General features: G+C 43.8%; 1 pseudogene; it reads right to left on the bottom strand.

The window, feature by feature from the left end:
* Positions 1 to 26,952, bottom strand: part of LOC138637638 (zinc finger protein 729-like) — a 304,899-nt pseudogene that overhangs the window by 27,107 nt on the left and 250,840 nt on the right.

Genomic DNA, 26,952 nt, shown 5'->3' with positions numbered 1-26,952 from the left:
GACATCACAGCAGGATCCTGATCGCTGCTGCGTGTCACACTGAACGATATCGCTAGCCAGGACGCTGCAACGTCACGGATCGCTAGCGATATCGTTTAGTGTGAAGGTACCTTTACTCTCATCTTACTAACCTTTCTCTTCCTGAAAGAAGTGACTTGAAAGAATGCATTCAATAGAGTCTCTCCGAGGGTCACATAAGGCCTTCCACCTTGCCAGTTGCCATGGATTATTTCTTTGTTAAGAAACAAGATGGAGGTTTGCGTCCTTGTTTGGATTTTAGAGAGGTTAATAAGATTACTGTACATAATCCATACTCATTACCTCTTATTTGTGATCTGCTTAATCAACAAGCGGGTACAAAGTTGTTTTCTAAACTGAATCTGAGAAGGGCATGTAACCTTATACGTATCCGCAAATGTGATGAGTGGAAGACTGCCTTCAATACACCGAAGGGTCATTTTGAAAATTTGGTGATGCCATTCGGTTTGACAAATGCTCCAGCAACGTTTTAGAACTTTGTAAATTATATTTTTTTCTTCTTTGGTGGGATTTGTGGATGATATCTTGATTTATTCAGGTTGTGAGGAGCATCGGGGACATGTTCGACAGGTGGTTCAGCTTCTTCGTGACAATCATCTGTTTGCTAAGCTAGAGAAGTGTCAATTTTAGGTGCAGGAGATTCAGGTTTTGGGTCATTTGTTTTCTGCTAAAGGTTTTCAGATGGATCCTGTTAAGGTACAGTCCGTCCTTGATTGGGTACAACCTACTAATCTTAAAACTTGACAGAGATTCTTAGGTTTTGCTAATTATTGTCAGAAGTTCATTAACAACTTTTCAGACATAGTCAAACCTCTTACTGATATGACTAAGAAACGTGCTGACTCTTCCTCTTGGTCTACTGAGGCTGTTGATGCTGTTGCTGCTCTCAAGGCAGCCTTTGCTAAAGATCCTGTTCTTAGTCAACCCAATGTTGATTTGCCTTTTGTGGCCGAGGTAGATGCCTCTTCTGTGGGGATGAGTGCTGTTGTTTCACAGAAGAAAGACAGTTACTTTCATCCTTGTTTTTTTACGGAATTATCACAAGTAGAGTTCAACTATTGAATACTAGACAGGCCCTGTACGACATTTTTTATCCTCGGTTTGATCTCTCAAAGACATCTTCCTGGTACTAAGAATGTTACGCCTGATGCTTTATCACATAGTTTTGTTCCAGAGTTCAGGAATGAAAATCCAGTCAAAATTCTTATTGAAGGGGTGGCGGTGGGTGCTCTGGTGATTGATCTCAGATAGCACATTGTGGAAGTTCAGGTTGGTGCACTGGAGGGCTTGCCAACTGGCAAGCGGTTTGTGCCACCCTCACTTCTCATTGATCTTCTTAATGAAGTGTTTGACTTTGTGTTAGCAGAACATCCTGGTTCATCTGTCAGCTGGAGAGCTGTGTCCAGATCCTTTTAGTAGCAGAGTGCTCGAAAGGATGTTGATGTGTATGACCGTAAGTGCAGAGTTTGCAACAGGTCTAAAACCTCTTGTCCGGCCCCTGCAGTGTTTCATTTGCCTAACAAGGTTTAGTGTCCACCTAGACATAGATTTGCCTAATCCTGTTGGTGATACTGTAGTATGAGTGGTGATGGACCGTTTCAGCAAGATTGTTCTCTTGGTTCCTCTAGTAAAACTGCCTATGGCTAATCGTTTAGCTACATTATCTCTCAAGTCGTTAAGTTACGCGATTTTCCTAAAAACATTATTTCCAATAGAAGGATTCAGTTTACCGCTAGCCTTTGGCATACCTTTTGCTCCAGATTAGGAATTAAGCTTTTCTTCTCCTCAGGTTATTATTCTGAGACTAAAATAAAGAACTTGGCACTCAACTTAGCATGTCATTGCAAAAGGATTTTTTAATTATTTTTGCAGTCTGCAGAAATAAAAAAAAATAATACAAAATCCTTTTGCAATGACATACTAAGTTGAGTGCCAAGTTGTTTATTTTACTGCACATCGGTTTTGGTAACCTACTTGAGCACCTCACGATAACACGTTTTCCACATGTTTTTGGCAAACTTGATATAGGTTGTGGAAAAAACATAGCCAGGCTTGGATGTCTTTCTTTATAAAGGCTTCCATCTTTCCATCCTACCCCAAAGGCTAGATATATGACTATGGGAGGTTGTCACATGCCGTACAAAACCATTACTTGCCAGAAAATCCTGAAGCTCCTTGCTGTATGCCTCTTGGCAGTCTCCTGGACCAATTTTCTTCTTGTCATGTCATTAATTTTTGAGGGACGTCCAGTTCAACGTAACGTCATTGTTATGCCAAATAAAAACCACTTCCTGATGATGACTTTACAGTGTCCATGGTAGATCTAATGCCTTTGAGATGTTGTGTATCCTTCTCCTGATAGCACTGCAAAGGGATTTCTTTGTTGAAAGTTGTCAGCTGTTTATGAAGCATGGATTCTGCTGTAAAATGCAGGAAAATCCTCCTAGAACAGTAAAACTCTATGGGATCAATTAAAATCTCTAAACGGCAGCCACGAACTGACAAGTATTTAACCTGGACTATAAAATTATAATTATTTTAGATTTGCTATTTCTATTTTCTATCTCAAAATGATTTCAGTTTTTTTCTCAATGGATTTGTACAGCTTATCGGTGACATTAAAGATAGAAAAACTTCTGAAATGATTCTTCTTAGTAGTGTTTTCTTATATTAACAAAAACTTGGCATTTTAACAATTGTGTGTTGAATTTTCATATCCACTGTATATTATTACAAGTTTTGCATTGGATATATTCTCCTCCCGGAATATACTTAATTCTATGGTACTGATAATAGGATTTAGCTTTCGGAATTAAATTTACGCATGTAGGTTTTTGTATCGTAAAAACTGATATTTCTTCCACCTCTTTATCCCGCTACATGTACCCTTTGCATGCGAATCCTTGAACGTTTTGGTAGATTTTAAGCTAAGTGGCTTATTATCAACAATTGCAGAAGCTTGAGACTCTGTGTCATTCCACATCAGTAGCAAATTACCGTAACACCTGATGGGGTGCTGGGTAAAAGGATAAATGTCAGTAAATAAAAACACTTCTCATTATTATTTATTTTATAGCACCTTTTATTCTATAAGAGCCGTACAGATGAAAACAGTATATGTCATTTATCAATACACAACTAGATATAAAGCAAGTAAAACTACACATGGCTAAGTGACAGGTACAATAGGGTGAAGAACTTGCCCTTGAGGGCTTATAATCTACAAGCGAAGGATACAGTAGGTGAGGGTCAAGCTACTGATATGACAGTGCGGTAGCAGCAGGGTTTACGCAGGTTGTAGGCTTATGAAGGCTTTGAAGGTCAGGGAGACTCTGATCATTTGGAGTAGCTAGCTAGTTCCTGAGTATGGTGGAAGAACTCGAGAAATCTTGCGAAGGTTGCATGAGAAGCAGACAAAAGAAGGTCTTGTGATGACCAATGACCAGAGATTATGATTGAAGAAGTAGTACTAACGTAGGTCAGAGAAGTACAGTATATTATGAGATTATGGATGACCTTGTAAGACATTGATAGTACTTTGAACTACATTATCCTAGCAGTAGGGAGCCAATGACAGCATTGCCAGAAGGTAGAGGCAGACGAGTAGCGAGGGAAGAGATGGATTAATTAGGCAGCAGAGATAAGGAAGGATTGGAAGGAACCAGAACGTTAGCAGCTACAGAGAAGGCTGTTGCAGTAGTCATTCTTTCCGTTTCAAAGTTGAGAGTGGATTCAATAAATGTTTTTAAGTTGGAGGTGGGAGGTGTGATAAGTGTTTGAATGTGAGAAGCACAGATCAGAGTCAAGGGTTACTGGAGAATGAAAAAATCATGGAGTCGTTTGCAGCGATTGTAAATTCTGATGGGGGAAGTGGTGGAAAAATAATAAATTCCGTTTTAAACATGTTGAGTTTAAGAAATCAGGAGGAGAAGAAGGTTACTAAAATTCTAGACATAGGTGAGATGACGTTTGGTTCAGAGAGTATTATTTTAGTTACATCAGAGTAGAAAAGCTACTAAAAGCCTCATGATTCTACGAAATGTCCCAAGGCAAAGGTGTAAATTGAGAAGAGTAAGGATCTCGAGATAAAACCTTGAGGGACACCAACAGAGAGAGAGTGGGCTGTGGTGGTAGTGGGAGACGCTAAATGTGTGGTTGGTGATGTATGAAGTGAGCCACAAGAGGGTAAAATCAGTAGCGCAAAGGGATGAAAGGATATGTAATAGGAGGGAGTGGTCGAAGATAGAGGACAGGTTTAGGATGAGGACTAGGGAGTAACGTTGATTAGTTTTCGCAATTAGCAGTTTGTTGGCATTTTTGCTTAAGGCGATTAGAATGGTGAGGTCGCAACTTAATTGTAGCTGCACAAATAGTTAGATAAGAAGTGGTAAGAGAGTACAAGGTGGACATGATACCCAAGGAGTTTAGTGGCAAATAAGAGTAAATGAAATGGGTTGAAAGCTAGACGAGGAGGACTGGTTGAGTGATGGCTTCTTAAATATGGGTGTAATGGTTGCATTTTTAAAAGAATGGAAAACTATGGTGTTTAATGATACATTGAAGAACTATATTACAGCTGGGATAAATACTGTAGTGTGGTTAAGGATGAGATGGGTAACGGTGAAGTGGACAGGTGGCGAGGCGAAATTGGAATTCTGCATTTAATGAATCAGTAGAGCATTAGCAACTTTTATGCACCATGGCGACTTCGCTCTGTGATATTGCATGGTTTGCCAATTTGTGGCTAAGTAGCTGTCAATCCTAAACTCAAACTTTTCAATAATACAACGTACAGTTGATCATAGAATACTAATGATGGTAGACACATCACTGACTTAGAAAGGCAACCTGTTACAGTACCAGGCTCAAATACAGTGAGCTACTTAGAAAACCAATTTTTTCACAAACGTTGGTAAAAGCAAACTACATGGCTAGGTGTGGGATTTTATATACTTGTGCCAATGGGACTGAAAAGAAAAATGTATATTCAATAATTAGGGAATGTATCCTAACTGTTTTGTACATATAGTGAATGTGGTGAGGTCCTCAGATGAGAGGAGTAGTGTTTTTTAACAGAGTTTGCATTAATATTTTTGTGTTGAAGTGTAAATGAGACCCAATCTTTTCTTGCCCTTCTAACACCAATTTAGTCATCGGCTTTGTCCACAGAATACAAAGAAAAGAATCACTGATCTTTAGCGTTAGAAGGGCAGTCAGGAACAGGACAGTGGCCATGTGTATAGAGCTTCGTAAGGTTGCACCACAGATTCTCTGACTCTATCGTTACATGGGTCCTCTAAGTATTAAGTTATTCATCCGGAAACATTATTAGGAAGTACAGTCATGGCCAAAAGTATTAACACCCCTGCAATTCTGTCAGATAATACTCAGTTTCTTCCTGAAAATGATTGCAAACACAAATTCTTTGGTATTATTATCTTCATTTAATTTGTCTTAAATGAAAAACATAAAAGAGAATGAAGCAAAAAGCAAAACATTGATCATTTCACACAAAACTCCAAAAATGGGCCAGACAAAAGTATTGACACCCTCAGCCTAATACTTGGTTGCACAACCTTTAGCCAAAATAACTGCGACCAACCACTTCCGGCAACCATCAATGAGTTTCTTACAATGCTCTGCTGGAATTTTAGACCATTCTTCTTTGGCAAACTGCTCCAGGTCCCTGATATTTGAAGGGTGCCTTCTCCAAACTGCCATTTTTAGATCTCTCCACAGGTGTTTTATGGGATTCAGGTCTGGATTCATTGCTGGCCACCTTAGAAGTCTCCAGTCCTTTCTCTCAAACCATTTTCTAGTGCTTTTTGAAGTGTGTTTTGGGTCATTGTCCTGCTGGAAGACCCATGACCTCTGAGGGAGACCCAGCTTTCTCACTCTGGGCCCTACATTATGCTGCAAAATTTGTTGGTAGTCTTCAGACTTCATAATGCCATGCACATGGTCAAGCAGTCCAGTGCCAGAGGCAGCAAAGCAACCCCAAAACATCAAGGAACCTCCGCCATGTTTGACTGTAAGGACCGTGTTCTTTTCTTTGAATGCCTCTTTTTTTCTCCTGTAAACTCTATGTCGATGCCTTTGCCCAAAAAGCTCTACTTTTGTCTCATCTGACCAGAGAACATTCTTCCAAAACATTTTAGGCTTTTTCAGGTAAGTTTTGGCAAACTCTAGCCTGGCTTTCTTATGTCTTGGGGTAAGAAGTGGGATCTTCCTGGGTCTCCTACCATACAGTCCCTTTTCATTCAGACGCCGACGGATAGTACGGGTTGACAATGTTGTACCCTCGGACTGCAGGGCAGCTTGAACTTGTTTGGATGTTAGTCTAGGTTCTTTATCCAACATCCGCACAATCTTGCGTTGAAATCTCTTGTCAATTTTTCTTTTCCGTCCACATCTAGGAAGGTTAGCCACAGTGCCATGGGCTTTAAACTTCTTGATGACACTGCGCACGGTAGACACAGGAACATTCAGGTCTTTGGAGATGGACTTGTAGCCTTGAGATTGCTCATGCTTCCTCACAATTTGGTTTCTCAAGTCCTCAGACAGTTCTTTGGTCTTCTTTCTTTTCTCCATGCTCAATGTGGTACACACAAGGACACAGGACAGAAGTTGAGTCAACTTTAATCCATGTCAACTGGCTGCAAGTGTGATTTAGTTATTGTCAACACCTGTTAAGTGCCACAGGTAAGTTACAGGTGCTGTTAATTACACAAATTAGGGAAGCATCACATGTTTTTTTGAATGGTGCCAATACTTTTGTCCACCCCCTTTTTTATGTTTGGTGTGGAATTATATCCAATTTGGCTTTAGGACAATTCTTTTTGTGTTTTTTCATTTAAGACAAATTAAATAAAGATAATAATACCAAAGAATTTGTGATTGCAATCATTTTCAGGGAGAAACTGAGTATTATCTGACAGAATTGCAGGGGTGTTAATACTTTTGGCCATGACTGTAGGTCCTACAATGAATCTCCAAATCTGCAACATTTCCACATTCTGAGAATTATAATGACTTCTCTCCTGAATGAATCTTTAGATGTTCCACAAGATAAGATTTCAGCCCAAAACATTTCCAACATTCAGGACATGAAAATGGCTTCTCTCCTGAATGAATTCTCTGATGATTTATAAGACTAGATTTCTGGCTAAAACATTTCCCACATTCTGAACATGAAAACGGCTTCTCCCCTGTGTGGATTCTTAGATGTCCCACAAGACTTACCTTTTGTCCAAAACATTTCCCACATTCAGAACATGAAAATGGTTTCTCCCCTGAGTGAGCTCTCTGATGATATACAAGACCAGATTTCTGACAAAAACATTTCCCACACACTGAACATGAAAATGGCCTCTCTCCTGTGTGAGTTTTCTGATGTTTAATGAGACCCGATTTGTTGCCAAAACATTTACTACAAATTGAACATGAAAATGGCCTCTCTCCCGTGTGAGTTCTCTGATGTATAACCAGATCTGATCTGTGGCCAAAACATTTCCCACATTCTGAGCATGAAAATGGCTTCTCCCCTGTGTGAGTTCTTCTATGTTCCCGAAGAATTGATTTCTTACCAAAACATTTCCCACATTCTAAACATGAAAATGGTTTCTCACCTGTGTGAGATCTTAGATGATCCACAAGATATGATTTTTGACTGAAGCATTTTCCACATTCAGGACATGAAAATGGCTTCTCCCCTGTGTGACTTCTCTGATGTTCAAGAAATACTGATTTATAGCCAAAACACCTCCCACATTCTAAACATGTAAATGGCCTAACATCTTTGTTCATTCTTCCTTGCACAGAAAGGTTAGATTTCTTGTTAATACATTTCCCAGATGGTAATGTTTTACCCTGCCTACGTTCAGTTCTTTGTTTGCCTTTTGGTAATTGATTACATGAAGATTTCTTGTGGCTGACAAGTTCAGTGGGCAGATCTTCACTTTGAAAGACAATGGGTACATTCGGAGTCATGGAATTAGCTTGTGTGCTATAGTTATCTTCTAATTCATCATAAGGAGATAAAAAAGAATGTTCATAGAAGGGTGTCATCCAGTCTTCAACTGGAAAACAAAAAATAAAGCAACATTTTTTATTTCCCCAAAAATAAAAATATCAGTTATAATGATGTCTTTAAAGCGCTGTGGAATTAATGATGCTAGATAAGTGAGTAATATACAGTAGATAAATAAAAATAAATAAATAATAGTTATAAATCCACCAAGCTTTATAGAGAAACTCATTACCAAATAAAATAATTAAAAAAACAACAAAAAAACAAAGCAAAATGGACATGCAAGAAAACAGTTACTAATAATAATGTGCAATTTTCATTTACAGGTTGATTATCCATTATAAAATACACTTTAGACTTAGCAATCCCTTCCACAAGCTCTCATCTATGCTGCCTCACCCACTACGGTATCTCTTTATTCATCTCTGTGTGCCACCCTACAATTGCTCTCTGTTCAGCTAAGGATTTACCACCAACTTACTTCATAATTTAAACATCCCACTGCCATATTTAAGACTTATTTCTTCGAGCTGCATGTTTTCTGAAAATTGCTATTGGATCGCTCCTTCAGGGCAGCGGGGTACTCGGTACCGGGTCCTTCGGTTCACAGGGGGATGTCACGATGGCCCGACCCGGTCCGTGGCCCTGGGATGTCCGTTGTAAAAGGGAAAGGTCTTTAAAGGGATATGTTTGTGATGCGACCTGGGGTATTCGGTCAGGGTGACCAACGCTGCTTTAAGGGGTCCGCTGGGGTGATGTTATGGCAGCTAGATGGTATACCTTCCCTCAGGTGAAGTATGTCCCCAGGGCTTCCCAGTGTGTAGATGGTGGATGGTGAAAGGCGCAGTGAAGAACGAGGACACAAAGGTGCAGTCTCTTTACCTTTTACTCAAGGCTTCAGCATCCACAGTCCAGGGCACCAGATCACAGGGTAGGCAGAGTCTGGCCGGTTTGGAGGCAAATCCAGAGTCCCCTTGTCCAGGTAGAAATCAGTAGCCTTCCTCTAGTGCTGTGTGTTGTAGTACCTTACTGCTGAGCCTCTCATAAGGTCCTCACAACTATTGTAGATGTTCTAGATGTTATGTCTCTCTCTGTTCCCCAGATGGATAGGACAAACCCGTATGACCGGTGGCTTGAGGCGTTTTACAGGGACTCTATCATGCCCCAGCCTCTAAGGGGTGCCACCTTGCCTCCTGGGTGTAGGGGCGGACAGGTAACGTGAAATTAGCTGTCCTGCCAGTCTCTGGAGCAAGGCATAAAGGATCGTTGCTCCCTCGGTGTTCCGGCTACCGGGATCCTGCGCCTCAGAAGGAGGCAGCCTGTGTAGGGCTGTTCTCCTCTGATATCCTCTCCTTTGCTCTGACTTCCTTTACGCTCTGTGCAATAGAGTTCTGCCTTCTGAATGTCTCTTCCCAGGAGCTGCAGCACTTTAGGCTACACGGCTCCTATGCTTCCTTTCCCTCTGTCTTTGACAGAAACTGAACCCTTTCCCTCCAGATCAGGATGTTCTTATAGGGGAGTTCATCTTAAAAAGGCTTAGAGCTCCCCCTTCTGGTCTGGAGTGTGAACATGTTGCATGCATTGTGTTACCTGACAAAGAGTTCTCCTTCATTGCCTCCAAACGTAGCATCACTCTCCCCGAGAGGAAAGCAATACCACTGTGATGACCAAGACCCTGGGGCGCCGCACTATCCTCGGCAGATGATTAGTATTCACCATATACAGTTTTACACTTGACCTAAAGACCTGAAATCACAGTTTTTAAAGGGAATCTGTCATCAGGTTTTGCTACCTCATGTGAGAACAGGATTATGTAGGAAAATAGACCCTGATTCCAATTATGTATCACTTAGTTTACTAGGTGCGGCAGCTGTGATACAATCAGAGTTCTTAGATGTATCATGTAGAAGATCTCAGAAAGCTGAGCCTACCAACACTACAGTTTTCTGTGTACTTTGTCTATTGACAGTGAGCTACTTATAACAGGAGGGGGTGGTCAGACAGGGATGCAGCCAGTCTGGGCAATGATAATGTCCTAGTGATAAAACCTTCACTTTAAGTAAAAGACACACTCAGGCTGGTTTCACATTTGCGTTTAAAAACACAGCATTTGAAACGCAAACGCATTTGGTGAAAAAACGCGTTTAAACGCTGCGTTTTTTAGACGCATGCGTTTTTGCATGTTTTAATACAAACGCGGCGTTTTGACGCGTTTACATGCGTTTTTTCCTGCGTTTGCGTTTTTGAAACGCATGATGAGAAGTGTGTGACAGCTGCTAATCATCAAAATCAACAAGAAAACCCACTATAAACAGAAATAGCTAGTGTTAGGGTTAGGATCCCTAGTAACCCTAGGGATCCTAACCCTAACCCTAACCCAAACCCTAAGGGATCCTAACCCTAACCCTAAGGGATCCTAACCCTAACCCAAACCCTAGAGATCCTAACCCTAACCTTTAGGGTTAGGGTTAGGATCCCTTATGGTTAGGGTTAGGGTTGGGGGTTGGCTTATCAGTGTGTATTCTTGTGTTTTTCTATTAAAACGCATGCAAACGCATGTGCTTAAAAACGCATGCGTTTACATAGACAGCAATACTTTTTTTGCGGCAAAAAAACGCCGCTAGAAATTACTACATGTTGCATTTCTGCAACCAAACGCATGCATAGAAAAAACGCATGCGTTGTCAAAACGCGGCAAAACGCATGCAAAAAAACCGCATGCGTTTTTAATGTTAAGTATAGGGAAAATAAACGCATGCTTTTTTTGCGCAAACCCCCCCCCCAAAAAAAAAAAACGCAAATGTGAAACCAGCCTAAGTGTCTTAACCCCTACCTCATGCTGTCTTCAGATTAAATAGCAAAATCCTGCTGACAACTTTGCTTTAATAAAACTTTGCTTCTTTTATTCCTTTTTTTTTTTTTAGAATATACCTCAAAATGCAATTCAGACAGTTTTCCATAAGCATAATATTTGTGCATAGAGATGTATTGGTTGGGTGATGCGGCCTAATTTATCTTTTAATTGCTGAGACATGGTAGAAAACAAGCACTTTTACCTTCTGAGTCACCCCTTTATCCTCATAGATGGTAATTAGTGATGAGCGAACGTGCTGGGATAAGGCTGAGTGTCTTCGGTGTACTCGAATAATATGTTGGAGTCTCCGCGGCTGCATGTCTCATGGCTGCTTGAGACATGCTCTCGAAAACATTTCCATGAATAGGGTCATATGAGTAGAATACACATTGATATTGCACAAAGGAGGAACCGGTCCAACTGGACACGCATTGTTAGCATTCATCAAATCCAGAATATTAACGGACCAAAAAAACCCACCAGGCAGCAGGACAACCAGTTAGGACACTCTGCCACCAATAAAACAATAGACATAGTCTTCTGACCTGTTTGGTGCCTACACAACATCCTAAATCCTGTATACTCGCAAAAGTCCAACGTAGGAACCAGCAACGTCCTGGTCTATTCATTGAAAACTTCTTTTAAAGGATCAGGACATGTCTGTCATTGCATATATCCAGCCCAATAGGAACATAAGATTCAGGAAAACCACAATCCGGTTTCTTGCCCCGTGGGGTCCATAAATAACTAATAACCTCTGCTTTTGGTGTCATGTAACCTTCACTATGAATCGCTATCTGCACTAAAATCTTCTTTGAGGATCTAATTGTGTCTGTCCATATTGTGTCACATTCCACCAGTGCAAAAAATATGAATGAATGATATGGATGAATCATTAACAATAATAGTAGCAATAATAATGTGCGAGCGGCTCTTACCAGTTACTGGCACCGGTGTGGGGTTTTCAAATCCACTCATCATTCCACCAAAACTTTCCTGCAAGAATCGCACAGTATAGACATGAGAAAATAAAGGAACCATCATTGAAGTATTATACAGACAGAAAATTTTCGGCATAAAATTATCTGAGTCTATGGCTAGGGTCACACGACCGTATTTCTCACCATCCAAGAAATTCAGGCTGAATATGCTAATCATACTCTGAGCAGACATCAATCCGATTTTTCTGCATTCAGTCTGCGCATATTGGACCGCACTTGAATGTCATCCAAGAGCAGTGTGATTATTTTCCACGGAACCATAGACAAGAATGGCCGAATACGACCCATTAATCGGATGTAACTCGTGCATACTGATTTTTTTTTTTCGGACCAATGTATTGTCCATGTTCAAAAGAAAGAAGCGTTATTATACTGTAAACTGTGATGTGCGTTATCGATGTTGATATTGTGAATTGGGAATAAGCGAGTAAAGAGGAAGGAAATGAAACTTTGTGGAAAATGCTCGGTATTGTGAAGGAAACATTCATAAAGTTGTGTACACGCCATCTACTGTATATAATCCCTACCAATTTACTGTTCAGTAAAAAGTTTATTTTTGAATGGTGGTCTCCCGTATTGAACTGTGAAACATCTGGTCCTAGGAAACCAGCAACATCGGTTACATGTGGCCTGCACGGGCGTAGCTCCCTCACACTACAAGTCCACACCTCCAGTCATGACCCTACCTTCATCTAACGTGCTGGGGTGCCACAGGTGAGTACCTTGCCCAAAGCTATCGCCCCGTTACACTTGGTGTAGTCGGCAGGATCGAATCTTGCAGCTAGAAGAACAGAGTGATGTGGAGAAGACTAACGTTACGTAAAGGATGGCAACTGTTGTGCGGTCCAAGATGGCGCCGAACATGAACTTCATAATGGCGGTTAGTGGTGAGGAATAACAAGAAGATCCCACACATCGTGGATGTAGAAGGAATGAAATGGCGAGAAGCGTTGTCCAGCCTATCTATCAGAGGGGGTATTATGACTGGAAGTGCCAGCCTACAGCAGAGTGGCCATTGTAGGAAAACAAAGTGGAAGGAAAAGGCCTGACTTGTAAGTTGTGATTAAAGAGAACGGGCGGCAGAGAAACGGGATGGTGAGCCAGAGAAAACGTCACCCAGCAAAAGGCAGAAGCCATGATGGGCACCAGTCGGAGAAGGAAGATAAGTGCAGTATGATGGTGGAGTGTGATTTTTAGTTTTCGAAAGGAGGTCTGGCACAGAGTGAACCGATTGAGGAGAAAATAGGGCAAGGACGGTTGCGCCAACTGATGGCAATGAGGGAAGCAGAAGTGAGTATGGGCTGCCTTATGGAGGAGACTGAGGCAGGGTCTGAGCAGGAAGCTGAGCCTCTGATAATCTGGTTCATGGCCCTCGGATGGGTAAAGCGCCTAGAGGCCTTATGGGTCCAAACACTGGTGGGTTCCCCACCGACCCTGCAAGTGGCCCTCTCTCTTAGATGAAAGCCTCCTGCTACCAAGGCATGGTGGGTCGCGGATGTGATCCGAACTAAAAAGAACAAGGAGGAACAGGAATGGCCCAGCTGGTCGGCCCTGGAGGTGAGTACCTGACCCGACGAATGACAAGGGGGATGCTTTGATCACAATAGGGGTAACGGCCTCCTAGGAGAAGAATGCATAAAAGATATGGTGTATGTCAACACCTGTTCTGTCCGGCATGGCCCCTTTCCATTTTATGCTCAGGGTTTTCAACCTAGAGAGGTTGTGCAATTTCTGAAGGAAGATGGTCCGAGGGGTGTGGTTTGCGGTGTCCATCTTCCGAGTGAAGATGGAACTCAAGACCCTAAGGCAGTTTACAGCAGTGCCACCCAGAGTGAAGAAGCCCATCCCAAGCGCCCTGATTCCCCCATGTTTGTAGGCTCTCGTACAGGGGCAGGATAGAGCAGCGATCCCAAGCTCCTGCTGCTCCATACAAGAGTTGGGAGCTGAGAGTGAGGTGTCCACAGGGCTGCTGGCAGAGACAGCAAACTCAGCGGACAGGTATTTGGTGCTCCAACTTCAAGAAACGCGCTGTGGCGCAAGAGACGACTACCTCACCCATGGATACTGCACCGCGCCAGGTTACACTGATTCCATCTGAGGGAAAACATTGGATATGTGCACAGCTCCATACAATAACATAAGGACAACTGCTATAGGTAAAAATGACTGATAGCACTTGAATTTTACAGTTGTGTGCATGAACCCTCTTGGTAAGAGTACTGCTGTGCTCAGAAACACCAGTTCGAGATTATTCATTAGTTGCTTTTACAATATAGAAGCCTGTTATCACTTCTTGAGATGACTTTCCAAATATCACCGTCCTTTGTGGTGACATTAAAGAGAATAGTTGCTCACAGTATTATTTTCATATTTGTACATTTTATCATCTAGTCATTACTGAAAGCTAAAATCGAATAAAATCCATAGTACACAGCACGGCGGCTGGAGATTAGATAGATGTTTTCTTACATCTATAGAGGATTTTTAGGAATCTCATCTCATCTACCTGATGATCCAGGAAGACATCTTCTTCTTTTTTTAAACACTCCTGGGAATATAGAGGACTGGGACTTCTCTCCGGGGGATTTCTCGGACTGGATCCATCTATAGGAAATAACCGCAGTGACTGAATACATTGTCTATATGTGATGAGCAGATGAAGGGGAATCTAGACGACTCTCAGACCTGTTCTCTACAACCCAGGAAGGTCTCCTCTTACCCGGAGATGTGATGGACCGGTGATCCTCCATCATGGCGTCCTTGTACAGATCCTTGTGTCCTTCTATATACTCCCACTCCTCCATGGAGAAATAGACGGTGACGTCCTGACACCTTATAGGAACCTGACACACACAATGACCCGTCATTAGCACACCCCTTCCCCGGCGTTATTGTATAATGTCCCAGCATTCCCGGCAGCGCTCACCTCTCCGCTCAGCAGCTCAGTGATCCTATTGGTCAGTTCTAGGATCTTCTGCTCATGTATCAGTGAATGAGGTGGAGGCTCGGTGATGTCACTCGGGGTCCTGCTCCACCCTCCTGACACACGGGGGGTCACACACCCACCAGACGACGTCTTCACTACTGTGTGATCCTGTGTATGGGGAGACACCGATCACTACACAGAGGCTAAGAATTGATCAGTTCTCCACCTGGCTTCTTCACGATCACTACACAGAGGCCAAGAATTGATCAGTTCTCCACCTGGCTTCTTCATTTTCTCTCTGTTGACATTCCCACCATCATCATGGGTTACTTCAACATCCCCATTGACACCCACCAGTCGGCACCCTCCAAACTCCTGTCACTCACTTCATTTGGACTTGCTCAGTGGTCCTCCTCAGCCACCCACACAGACGGACACACATTAGACCTGGTCTTCACCCGTCTCTGCTCCCTATCTAACTTCACAGCCTTATTCTCCCTCTATCTGACCACCATCTACTCACATTCTCATCCCTGTCCTCCTCACCTGTCACCCATGTCGAACAACTAGTGCACTCCCACAGAAATCTCACACATCTGGACTCTCGCACATTCTCTGACTCTATTCTATCACTGTTTTCCATAGCTTCAGTCTTAAAATATTTTATACAGTTTAACTAGTTTCCTTAGTTCTTTAGTACACTGTAGTATTGCAGAGCATTGAAAAATCACTGGTTTTCTATGAGGTTCAGTCACAAGCTTCATAGGAGATTTTGCGTGGCAGGCTGAAGGCCGCCCGCTGCCATTGTATCTGAACGGCACCCTGCGATCCTGTCGTGTGATGGGACGGCCGCAATGTCGAAGCCTCCTAAATGCTGATGTCACATTTAAGAGGTGAAACTAATGTGATCGGAGGTGGCATCGATACCATCAGTTATTCCAGGGTGCTGGTATGTCACACGGCTCCTGAGGCCGCTCCATACAGCAAGACCTCATGTCCGCCATGCATGTACGATGACCGTCGCTAAGGGTTTACTAGAGATCAGAGTGATGTGAAGGTCTCACCTCTCCAGTGATCCAGTAGATTATCTCCAGGGTGAGGTCTAATATCCGAGCCGCCATGTGGTCTGTGTCCTGCTCCATCCTCGGGGGGTCACTGATGGAAAGGACCATCGTCTATTAAAAATAAAGTACAGGATCTCACGAATTGGGAATTATACAGGACTGAGAGAAGTCGCACGCACCCTGACCGGTCACCGATCAGATGTGACCTCCTAGGACCTGCGGTGATGTCACAGTCATGTGATCAGTTACACACAGGATAGACGTGGTAGATCTTAGCGGCTAGAGAAGTGCAGAACTTCACACTGGTCACATGACAGGAAGTGCTGCACAATGCAAGAGCTCCACTGCTTTACTCCTCCTCTTTTATTGACTGATCACATGACCATGACATCACCACAGGTCCTGCAGCTGCCAGGATACAACATGTGCAGCTCCTCCCACATAGAGGGAAGCTCCTCCTCCACCAGTGTGCGCCATTCTGTCACCAGAGCGGAGCAATGAGACTTTTCCTCCAGCAGCGCAGACTGGAGCTGTGTACGGAGAAGGCGGTGTGGAGCTTGGAGAAAAGGGTCACCAACCGTCCAGAAATTCCAGAACTGTCCGTAAAATTAGGGCGCTTTTTTTTGCTCTGTACGTAAAACTATTTTTGATATTTGTTTTGTTTTTTTTTTAAGTTGAAGAAACGTCTACTAATGACTTTGACTATAATTATCATCGTTTTACAGTGACTGCAGCCGACGTCTGAGATTTATGGGCTGTAGACACGGATCACTGATAATCATAATGATTTATTATGTTTTCCCAATATGTCCCTAAATAATATTGTCTGTTTGGGATATAAGATTGTAGGAATTCTGGAACCAATTTTTGTTTTGTTAGGAAGTTATAAGGGTTAAAAGTTGACCAGCGATTTCTCATTTTTCAAACAAAATTTACAAAACCATTTTTTTTAGAGACCATCTCACATTTAAAGTCACTTTGAGGGGTCTAGATGAAAGAAGATACCCAAAAGTGACACCATTCTAAAAACTGCACCCCTCAAGGTGCTCAAAACCACATTCAAGAAGTTAATTAACCCTTCAGGTGCTTCACAGAATTTTTTGGAATGTGGGGAAAAAAAATGAACAAAAAAATTACTTTAGATCCAATTTTTTTATTTTGACAAGAGCAACAGGAAAAAAGGACCCCGAAACTTGTTTTGTAATTTATCCTGAGTACGCTGATACCCCATATCAGGGAGAAAACTACTGTTTGAGCGCATGACAGAGCTCGGAAGGGAAGGAGCTCCGTTTGACTTTTTGAATGTTAAATTTCCTGGGATCATTAGTCGACATCATGTCTTGTTTGGAGAGCTCCTGATGTGCCTAAACAGTGGAAACCCCCACTAGTGACACCATTTTGGAAACTAGACCTCTCAAGGAATACATTTAGATGTGTGGTGAGCACTTTGAACCCCCAGGTACTTCACAGAAGTTTATAACATTGAGCCATGAAAATTAAAAAAAAAACACATTTTCTCCACAAAAAAAGTTATTTTGGACCCAAATTTTGCATTTTCATAAGGGTAACAGTAGAAATTGCACCATATAATTTGTTGTGCAATTTCTCCTGAGTACACAAATACCCTATAGGTAGGGGAATACTACTTTTGAGGCACAGTGCAAAGCTCAGAAGGGAAGAGGTGCCATATTGTCCGTCCTTAATTCTGCTGCCCGACTAATTCAGCTCTCTCCTCGCTACTCCTCCGCTTCCCCCCTCTGCAAATCTCTTCACTGGCTCCCATTCCCTCAGCGTATCCAGTTCACACTACTAATACTGACCTACAAAGCCATCCACAACCTGTCTCCTCCATATATCTCTGAACTGATCTCCCGATATCTTCCCTCACGTGATCTCCGGTCCTCCCAAGACCTCCTTCTCTCCTCCACACTTATTCACTCCTCATCCAACCGCCTCCAAGAGTTCTCCCGAATATCCCCCATCCTCTGGAACTCTTTGCCCAACACGTCCGACTATCAACCACAATCGGATCCTTCAGATGGAACCTGAAAACCCATCTCTTCAGGGAAGCCTACAGCCTGCACTGACCCCGCTGCCTCCTCATCACTACTGAAGCTACCGCCTCACTAACACCGAAGCTACCGCCTCACCAACACCAGAGCTACCGCGTCACCAACACCGGAGCTACCGCCTCACCAACACCGGAGCTACCGCCTCACCAACACCGGAGCTCCTGCAACCCTCATCCTACTGTCTCCTTCCCCATAATCCTGTAGAATGTAAGCCCGCGGGGGCAGGGTCCTCGCCCCTCTGTATCAGTCTGTCATTGTTTGTTTACTGTAAGTGATATCTGTAACTTGTATGTAACCCCTTCTCATGTACAGACCATGAGAAGGGGTTATATACAGTAAATAAATAATCATAATATTGGAGTTCAGAATTTGCTGGAATGGTCTGAGGGTGCCATGTCACATTGGCAGAGCCCCTGAGGTGCCAGAACAACAGGAACCCCCTATATGTGAACTCATTTTACAAACTACACTTCCAAATGAATTCATCTAGGGGTGCAGTGATCATATTGACAACACATGTTTCTTGCAGAATTTTATACCACTGAGCAGTGAAGAAAAAATAAATTACATTTTTACCACTAAAATGTTGTTTTAGCACCAAGTTTAATCTTTCTAAGGGGCAATAGGATTTTTTTTTTCAACTAACTGAGGTCCATTTTTATGTGAATGTGCCAATACTTTACATGTAATCGGAAAATATTTTTCAGGCACAGTGCAAAGCTCAGAAGGCAAGGAGCGCCAGATTTTACTGTTATGGTTTGCAGGTGTCATGACCCACTAGGAGAGCCCCTGAGGAGCCAGAACAGCAGAACTTCCCATAAGTGACCCCATTTTACAAACTACACCTCTCTATGAATTCATCTTGGGGTGCAGTGATCATATTGACACAACGGGTGAGTTACAGAATTTTATACCATTGGGCAGTGAAGAAAAAATAACTACATTTTTACCACAAAAAATTTAGTTTTAGCCCCAGATTTTACATTTTCACACAAGAAGTGGTTAAAAATGGCACAGAAATTTGTCCCACAATTTCTGCTGAATGTGGCAATACCTGATATATGTCTGTACAGTACTACCTGGCCATACGGAGTGACTCGGGAGGAACAGAGCGCTAATTGTCTCCTGGAGCGCAGATTTTCCTAGAACAGTTTGCAGACTCCATATACAGAGCCCCTAATTGATAGAAGAGCAGAATTCACCCTCAAGTGTCCCCATCTTGGAAATTATACCCCTTTGGGAATTTATCTACAGGTGTAGTGCTGATTTTGACTCCATGGGTATTTTCCAGAAACAAACAGCAATGAATCTTGCCGAGTGAAAATTGCAAACTGCCTTTGTAGTGAGCATTAAGCTATAGTGACAAGTACGTTGTAGTGACAAGTACGTTGCAGTCACCAGAATGTTACGCCCAGCCCGTGCTTCTGGAGACACGCACCTGTAAGTTAGGCGAGCTCTCATTGCTTCAGAAATGCCAAACATGTGGATGCTATATGTAGTTTAGGAACACTGTGGGGCTCAGAAGGGAGGGGGGCATTTGGATTTCGGAGCGTAGAATTTGCTGAATTTCTTTTGGAGGGTTATGTAGCCATTTCGGTTTTCCAGAGCCTTTTCTCTACTAGTAACATGGAAGCCCCTATATTTCCGCTAACAGATGACGGACCTGAGTGAGGACTTCCTTTTTTGTGGATTGAGTTGAAGATTTTATTGGGAACGTTTTACATAACGTTTGGGATCACATTTATCCTGCGCTCTACACTGAGCGCTTACTTTGGGGTTTCCATCTAAATCTCTGAGTGACGGGGTTTATGTAATTCCGCATGTGGTAAAATTGATAAGGCAGGTTTATTTTTTGGGTCAGTACGATTACAGCGATACCTCATTTATATAGTTTTATTTATGTTTTGGCGCATTTGCACAATAAAAACTATTTAATAGAAATATATTTTTGCATTGCTTTATTCTGAGAGCTATAACTTTTTTTTCTCTATTTCTCTGCTAAAGGAGTTGTATGGTGTCTTTTTTTTGTGGGACAAAATGACGTTTTCAGCGGTACCATGTTTATTTATATCTGTCTTTTTGATCGTATTTTAGTCCACTTTTTATTTGGCAGTTGGAGCGCCCGCCAGGGCCGTGGATATTCGGTTCCAGGTCCGGTACTTACAGGGATGTGTCACGTCGGCGGCGACCCGGTCCGTGGCACTGGGCGCCCATGTTAAAGGGAAAGTTTTTAAAGGGGTTTTGATAATAAAGTTTGTGTTCATGACACCACCTGTGGTATTCAGGCACAGATAACTGACGCTGCTTAAAGGGGTCCGCTGGGGTGATGTTATGGCAGCTAAGATGGTATAACTTCCCACAGGAGAAGTTGGGTCCCCAGGGTTCCCGGTGTGTAGATGGAGATGGTGAGTGGTGCAGTTAGAAACGAAGTACACAGGTTTGCAGTCTCTTTACCTGGGTTACTGAAGACTTCAGGCAGCCACTGTCAAGGGCACCAGATCACGGGTACAGGCAGGGTCCGGCCAGCTTGGAAGCAAATTCAGAGTCCCCTTTACCAGGTGAAGTTAGAAGCCTTACTACCAGCGCTGTGGTGTAGTCCCTTGCTGCCTGTGGCTTCTGTCAAGGTCCTCACTGTTCTCTATGTTCTCCTTAAAGGGTAGGACACTAACCCGTATGCCAGGTGGCACAAGCCTTTTTACAGGGTCTCTATCACGATCCGGGCTCTATGCGCCACTGTGTCTCTAGGTGTTAGAGCAGACAGGTGACGTGTAATTCCGCTGTCCTGCTTGTTTCTGCTGTGAGTCTTAGAGTCCCTCACAGCCTCGGTCTTCTGGTTACCGGTGTCTGCGCTCTGCAGGGAGGTAGCTCAGTCGCAGCTATTCTCCCCGGTTCTTTCCTCTCCTTTGCCTCGCTCTCCTGCACGCCTCCTACAATCTGTTCTTCCTTCTGTGTTATCTCTGTCCAGGAGCTGCAGCACCCTCTTGGCTGCATAGCCCCTTTGCTTCCTCTCTGCCTCAGACTGCTCCAGTCTGCTGTCCAGCACTCACTTACTAACTTTCCCTCCAGACTAGAATATATATAGGGGAGCCACCCATATGCTGGATCACAGCTCCCCCTTCTGGCCTGGAGTGTGAACATGTATGCTTGTGTTTACCTGATAAAGAAGATCTTCCCTCTCTTCCAAGCATGACATCACTCTCCCCGTGAGGAAAGCAATGCCTCTGTGATAACCAGGACCCTGGGGCATCACACAGTATGATGATAAAGCATTTTTTTTTGCCTTGCTTATTTATTTTTTTAATGATGTTCACTACAGGGGTTAACTAGCGGGAAAGTTTTATAGGTTGGGTTGTTCCGGACGTGGCAATACCAAATATGTGTACTTTTATTGTTTATATTTTTTTTTCATTAAAATATTTATTTATGGGTACAATATCTTTAGTTTTTTTTTTTATTATTTTTTAATTATTTTTACAATTATTAAAACTTTTTTTTTTACTTTGTCTCACTATGGAACTATTATTTTTTGCATGCTGATCGCTTGCATAGCATGGGGATGCAGTATCATCCCTGTGCTATACAAACTGTCAGCTCTGCTCTGACAGATAAAGTTGCTGATCATGTTTTCAGCATGATCTAGTAACTTGAATAGCTCTGGTGACCCGGATGTCATCATGACAAACATCGTGTCCACCATGCCAAAGATCGGGACCCCACCAAGGGCGTTTTCATTTGCAGCATTTAGGGGGTTAAAATGCCGGGAGGGGTTTGGGTCCGCTCCTGGCACTGACACCTGGCGGCAATCGTGCATGCACCGCCTGTGCTCGTGCATGATTGCGATGCAGTAATAATACTTCCCGTGTCAATAAGGCCCAGGGTGTGTGGAAGTATTTTTACTGCAAATGTCGTTAAGGACCTAGTTCAAGGACCTAGATCTCGGCGCTGAAATCTCATCTCATGAGATCTTGGTGCTGAGATCTCCATCTGCGCCTGCGCCGCCCCTGGCAGCCATTTTCCCGGAATCCACCACATAGTAAACCATGTAAGTGCGGGGGCTCTGGGCTTTCAAAAAATGTCAGTAGAGCCACCGCAGCAACGTGCCGCACATCCGAACATCCCCTCATCCCAGCAGCAACACTCCACTCTTGCCTCCTCCAACAGAGACCCTGGAATCCCGCTCCACTGCGGCCACCAGTAAGGTATATCCGCATTATAAGGCACACTCACATTTTCCCCCCAAATTTGGGGGAGAAAAGGTGCGTGTTATAATCTGAAAAATAAGGTATATACACACAGTTAGGTCCAAAAATCTTTGGACAGTGACCGGATTGTTGTGATTTCAGCTCCGAAGGCCACTATTTTTTATTTAAAATGAAACAACTGAGATGAGATTGAAGTGGAGACTTTCAGGTCAAATTAAAGGGCTTGAACAAAAATATCATGTGAAACATTTAGGAATTGCAGTCATTTTTCCACAAAGTCTCCTCATTTCATGGACTCAAAACTAATTGGATAGATTAACTTCACAATAAATAATATGTTCATGTTTAATACTTTGTAGAGAATCCTTTGCAGCAATGACGGCCTGAAGTCTGGGGGCCATGGACGTCACTATAGCTGGTCTCCTCCGGTATGAGGCTTTGTAGTAATGACAGCCTGAAGTCTGGAGGCCATGGACGTCACCATCGCTGGTCTCCTCCAGTGTGAGGCTTTGCAGCAATGACGGCCTGAAGTCTGGAGGCCATGGACGTCACCATCGCTGGTCTCCTCCGGTGTGAGGCTTTGTACCAGTGATGGCCTGAAGTCTGGAGGTCATGGACGTCACCATCGCTGGTCTCCTCCGATGTGAGGCTTTGCAGCAATGACGGCCTGAAGTCTGGAGCCATGGACGTCACCATCGCTGGTCTCCTCCGATGTGAGGCTTTGCAGCAATGACGGCCTGAAGTCTGGAGCCATGGACGTCACCATCGCTGGTCTCCTCCGATGTGAGGCTTTGCAGCAATGACGGCCTGAAGTCTGGAGGCCCTGGACGTCACCATCGCTGGTCTCCTCCGATGTGAGGCTTTGCAGCAATGACGGCCTGAAGTCTGGAGGCCATGGACGTCACCATCGCTGGTCTCCTCCGGTATGAGGCTTTGTGCCTTTACTGCAGTTACTTCAGTTCTCGCTTGTTTGTGGCTCTTTCTGCCTTAAGTTTAGTCTTCAGCCTGTGAAATGCGGCTCAGTGGGCTGAGATCTGGTGTTTGATTCGGCCATTGCAGAATATTCCCCTTCTTTGCTTTCTCAGGATGTTTTGGGTGATTGTCCATCTGCCCTGTGAAGCACCTTTCAATCAAGCTTGCTGCATTTGGTTGGATCTCAGCAGAAAGTCTCGCCCTGTACACACAGGATTCATTCGGCTGCTTCTGTCTTCAGTCATATCATCAACAAAGTTACCCCAATGCCATTGAAAGCCATGCACGCCGCACCATCACAGTACCTCCACCATGTGTTACAGAGGCTGTGCTGTGATTTGGAGCCGCTTCAAGACTTCTCTATACATTATTCTTTCCATCATTCTGGTAGAGGTTGATCTTATTTTTGCTTTTTAAGAACTGCACAGCTTCTTTAGATTTTTTTTTTTAAAGTACTATCTGGCCTTTCTATTTTTAAGGCTTATTAATGGTTTGCACCTTGTGAACCCTCTGTAACTGCTTTCATGAAATTACTTTTTATGGTAGTCTTAGATAGAGACACTGCCTTCATGGAGAATGTTCTTCACTTAGCAGGATGTTGTGAATGGGTTATTCTTCACAATGGAAGGATTCTGCAATCATTCACCACTATTGTCTTCTGGAGCTTCCCAATGTGCTCTTTTTTTTTTTTTTTTCACAATGTACCAAATACAGTGGGTTCAGAAAGTATTCGGACCCCTTTAAATTTTTCATTCTTTGTTTCATTGCAGTCATTTGGTATATTCAAAAAAGTTCATTTCTTTCTCATTAATGTACACTCTGCACCCCATCTTGACTGAAAAAAATAGAAATGTAGAAATTTTTATATATTAAAAAAGAAAAACTGAAATATCACATGGTCATAAGTGTTCAGACCCTGTGCTCAGACACTCATATTTAAGTCACATGCTGTCTATTTCCGTGTGATCCTCCTTGAGATGGTTCTACTCCTTCATTGGAGGCCAGCTGTTTAATTAAACTGATAGGACTTGATTTGGAAAGGCGCACACCTGTCTATATAAGACTTCACAGCTCATAGTGCATGTCAGACCAAATGAGAATCAGGAGCTCAAAGGACCTGGCCGAGGAGCTCAGAGACAGAATTGTGGCAAGGCACAGATCTTTGTTGTGAATTCTGCTCTTGGGCTCCCTCCGGTGGTTATGAGTGGTAGTGCTGCTGTATTTGGATCGCAGCATTTATCAGGTGTGTTCACTTATTGCAATTTGGACTGGGCTATTTAGTCTTGCTTGATCCTTTAGTCAGTGCCAGTTGTCCATTGTTTTTGGAGGATTCACATCCTTGCCTGGTCTCTCCTGTTTTGCTGTTCATTTCAACAAAGATAAGTTCTGGCTTTGTTTTTGCTGTCCACATGCTGTGGGCCTTATAGTTCAGTGCTTTTTCATGTTTGGTCTTGTCCAGCTTTGTCTGTGTAAGGATTTTTTTGCAGCCAAGCTTTATCTCTGGAGATGCAGATATACCCTCTATGTCTTTAGTCAGATGTGGAGACTTGTATTTTCTGTGGTGGATATTTTCTAGTGTTTTAATACTGACCGCATAGTACTCTGTCCTATTCTTTCTTTTTAGCTAGAATGGCCTCCTTTGCTAAATCCTGATTTCAGTCTGCGTATGTCATTTCCCTCTCCTCTCACAGTCAATATTTGTGGGGGGCTGTCTATCCTTTGGGGATTTTCTCTGAGGCAAGATAGTTTTCCCGTTTCTTTCTTTAGGGGAAGTTAGTCCTTAGGCTGTGTCGAGGTGTCTAGGGAGTGTTAGGTACCCCCCACGGCTACTTCTAGTTGCGGTGCTAAGTTCAGGGTCTGCGGTCAGTACAGGTACCACCTTCTCCAGAGTACGTCTCATGCTGCTCCTAGGCCACCAGGTTATAACAGATCTTGCCAAGGTTACAACAGAATTTCTGCAGCACTCAAGGTTCCTAAGAGCACAGTGGCCTCCATAATCCTTAAATCGAAGAAGTTTGGGACCACCAGAAGTCTTTCTAGATTTGGACGTCCAGCCAAACTGAGTAGTCATGGGAGAAGAGCCTTGGTGAGAGAGGTAAAGAAGAACCCCAAGATCACTGTGACTGAGCTCCAGAGATGCAGTAGGGAGATGGGAGAAAGGTCCACAAAGTTAACTATCACTGCAGCCCTCCACCAGTCGGGCCTTTATGGCAGAATGACCCGACAGAGGCCTCTCCTCAGTGCAAGACATATGAAAACCCACATAGTGTTTGCTAAAAAACACATGAAGGCCTCCCAGACTATGAGAAATAAGATTCTCTGGTCTGATGAGACGAAGATAGAACTTTTTGGTGATAATTCTAAGCGATATATGTGGAGAAAACCAGGCACTGCTCATCACCTGTCCAATACAATCCCACCAGTGGTGTGGACAACTTAACCGTGGACTTCAATTTAAGCTCTCAGTACTAGCTCTTAAAGTTGCACATAAATATTATGGAGCTAAAATCAAAATGACATGTAATACTGCAGAAGATTATACACTGCTCAAAAAAATAAAAATAAAGGGGAGGGGCGTGGCCTGTCTGCCGATGGAGTAGGTCGCACAGAGCGGGAGCTCCTCAGCCAGGAACCTTAAAGCGGCACATTTCTACCTCTCCGGTGTCCTCGTTTGCCTCCAAAACATCGGTACTGGCTCCCGGTGCGTCGGTGAGTGTATGGGGAAATCCAGAGCTGGCACCCGTGACCCCTCCAGGAGAATTCCTGACTTCTTTGCGGCCACCCCACAGCCACCGCCGGTATCCAAGATGGCGCCGTCCTCCCCCAGGCCTTCCCGCTCTTCACAACGCAACGCTCAGGCGTCGCAGTCGGGCGCTGCGGCGTCGCATCCAGGCGGAGCAGCATCGCATTCAGGCGGAGCAGCGTTAAATTCAAGCGGTACGGCGTCTGATTCGGCCGACGGTCCGGTGACTGCTTCTCTCCTCAAAGGACTACTTGGAGATCTCAGAACCTCCATCCAAGACGATATGCGCACTATGCTGGCTGAGTTGAGAGGGGAGGTGGCGGAGCTGGGTAATCGCACGGACCGTTTGGAACGCAAGATGGCGGAGCTAGTTTCTTCTCATAACGATCTCTGGGACGCCCATGAGACCCTGCAAACCCTGGCCGCTAAAACTCACTCTAAAGCCCTGGACCTGGAAGATAGGTCCAGGAGAAATAACGTCAAACTTAGAGGCATTGAGGAGTCTGTCCTAGCAGGGGATTTGAAGCTACTTCTGCAGGACTTTATGGCGGCGGCCCTACCGCAGTTCGCGCCAAAGGACTTCATAATTGACCGCGTGCATAGGATCCCTAAACCCTCTGGCCTGGGGCCCTCCATCCCCAGAGATGTGCTGCCACGCATACATTTTTTCAAAATGAAGGAGGACTTTCTACAGGCCCTGAGGAGGAACCCAGCTCTCCCTGAAAGATTTGCAAGCATCTCAGTCTTTCCGGATCTCTCCCCGGGTACTTTGGCCCTGCGGAGGGCCTTTGCCCCCTACACTACCATCCTCAGAGAGAAGGGCATCCTGTACCGTTGGGGGTTCCCTACCAAGCTGCTCATCCGCAAAGACGGATCAATCACCACCTGCCTAACTCCGTCCCACGCAGCTTCTGCTCTCTCTAAATGGGGACTCCCGACTCCAGACCCCTCGATCTCCGTGAACCTTTCTAAGCCTGGAGCTGGCGGAGGCTTCAGGGCCCGCATTACACCGGACTGGGAGGTGGCCTGAGCCCACTGCAACTATGGTTC

This window comes from Ranitomeya imitator, chromosome 5 (assembly GCF_032444005.1).
Source record: "Ranitomeya imitator isolate aRanImi1 chromosome 5, aRanImi1.pri, whole genome shotgun sequence".
NCBI classification, from domain to species: domain Eukaryota; kingdom Metazoa; phylum Chordata; class Amphibia; order Anura; family Dendrobatidae; genus Ranitomeya; species Ranitomeya imitator.
This window is presented reverse-complemented; position numbering and strand designations above follow the sequence as displayed.